This window comes from Montipora foliosa, unplaced genomic scaffold, assembly GCF_036669935.1.
Source record: "Montipora foliosa isolate CH-2021 unplaced genomic scaffold, ASM3666993v2 scaffold_406, whole genome shotgun sequence".
NCBI classification, from domain to species: Eukaryota; Metazoa; Cnidaria; class Anthozoa; order Scleractinia; family Acroporidae; genus Montipora; species Montipora foliosa.
The window spans coordinates 2,870-5,000 of NW_027179708.1; the positions used below are offsets into that span (position 1 = coordinate 2,870).

General features: G+C 38.6%; 1 long non-coding RNA gene across 1 annotated transcript in view; it reads left to right on the forward strand.

The window, feature by feature from the left end:
* Nucleotides 1–409: 409 nt before the first annotated feature.
* The window catches only part of LOC137988094 (uncharacterized), a 2,815-nt gene continuing 1,093 nt past the window's right edge, over nucleotides 410–2,131 (forward strand). Inside the window, exon 1 of the long non-coding RNA XR_011120739.1 lies at nucleotides 410–673. This is a non-coding gene — a long non-coding RNA (uncharacterized lncRNA). The remainder of the gene's footprint in view (nucleotides 674–2,131) is intronic.

Sequence of the window (2,131 nt, forward strand, 5' to 3'; positions counted from 1 at the left end):
AGTTTGGAGCTCATCCAGGAGGCAATACTCCATTTGACACTGTAACTAGTTTACAGCATACATCTTGATGTTGGACATCAATGTTATGGTCAATTGACACCTGTCAAAACAAGGTATCCGCTGACCAGTATCGCGTGACCATATAGCGGGCTCAAGTTAGACCATATCGAGGTCAGCTGTTTTTTTATAAGTTGACCGCTGACCAGGGACTGCTTGTTGATTGGATCACAGGCTCAAGCCAGGTCAGACACTCACAAAAACACCTGATCGAGGCTTAATTTTTCGCGCTCTTTCTGTGGCTCGACGCGGCTACAGAGCCATGCTACGTCAACAAAAGCTCTTGACAGAGCACATGGGCATTTTGTCTGAGCATGCGCGAACGGAATCGAATTATTCGAGTTCGGCGCCATTGTTATTTTGAACGCGCTGCCCGCGGGTTTTTAAACGGGCGATCTACACTTTGAAAAATATTTTGTCAAGAGAGATGAAAGATTGTAACAAAATTACACACTTTTCTATCACTATGGATATTCTTCGAGTTTTTTGGGCGTTCGGATGAGAATATTTTAATGATCAAATTGCGAACAAAACGAGATAAAGGCCCAAAGAAGTGGAGTTTGGCATTTCATTTACCGAAGTTCAAGATGTTCACACGAGAAGGCAAATGATGCAGGTTAGTTTGAAGATGTTGAAGCTTTATTGTAATGAATCATAGGGATGCATATTGACACGATCCTCAGATACACCACCCTTTATGAGATGGAAATTTTGAATTTGAGCTGATTTTGCTTCAACTTTGAAGTAAGTTTTCATCATAATTCCGCCGGCCCCCAAGCTTTAAATTACTTCAAATAACATTGTCTCTTCTTCCTCTTTGCAGCCGCTTGGGACTCCAGGCTTTAAAAATGCGCTGTTTGTAGGATTACAATGTCATTACAACAGCTTTTGGCAAATTTTTATTTGGGAAGTTTTGATAGATTTTCTAAGTCGTGGATCACAAAAGTCTTCTGTCTTGCTGCTCTCCAAGTCTGTTGTGCAGAGCATATAGTTGTCCATTTTAACAAGGTTGTAGTGTGATTTCAATACACGATGACTTTTGCAATGTTTTTCCTGTGCTTCAGTAGGTATTTTTGTAATTACTTTTTTCGTCTCCTAGAGCTAACTTAAGTCAAAAGTTCGGTTAAACTGCCCTTTTTCGCCGGCCCCCAAGTCCGAGAACACTTTTAGTGCATTGTTTGTTTATTTGTCCTCCGCTTCATCTGGTTTATTTATTCCGAAAAAATGCGTGCTGTTTTTGTAGCAAGGCAAACTACTACCGTTTACTGTCGAAGATTGCACATTTGGAGCTTGTCCATGTAGTTTTCGAACCGGATGGCGTAAGCTCTGTTATCGTGTTTATTTCATTAGCATGCTGTTAGCATTAAAAGCTGCTAGCATTAAAAGCTCGTCGGTTTTTTTTTTCTCCGTGCAGCAATTGAATTTACCTCAGCAAGTGTTCTCAGACGAGCGATTTAAGAAATAAGTGGGAATGATCATTCAAAAAGATTTGGTTGTAATTCTGGAGACGAGCTCTGTAGGGCAGAACAGATATTTCGCTTTTAGTGTGTATCCCTTAGCCTGTAGAGGAATGCCAATCACGATTTCTTTAGATGTATGTGTTAGTTATACATTTGTACAAAAAAATGTTAGGAAACACCTTTTACTTGCCAAAATCCCGTTGTACCGTCTAGAATAAGTGAAACATGCACTTGATTATCTTCAAGACCTGTCACTATATTTTGATCATCTTCTCAACAATCATTATTCACAAATAATATGTTACACATCAGATTTGTCATGTACTGGCTCTTCCAACAATCCATATACTGTAGTATAAAAATCAATAAATGTTCACCACAATTCACGGGTAAAGGAAGATACAAAATTATGTTGAAAACTAGATGAACAATAATACTTTCAAATTTGCAATGAGAGTAAGCAAGGAAGTTCATCTACATATTACCTTGAATGTTATTTGTACCCAAAAAATGTTGAATAATTCTGGGTACAGCGTAGCAAATCTTTATGAGCATTTACAATGTATGTAAAAACCAAGATAGTGTGAGGAAGAGGGAGAGAATGGTTTACTTAA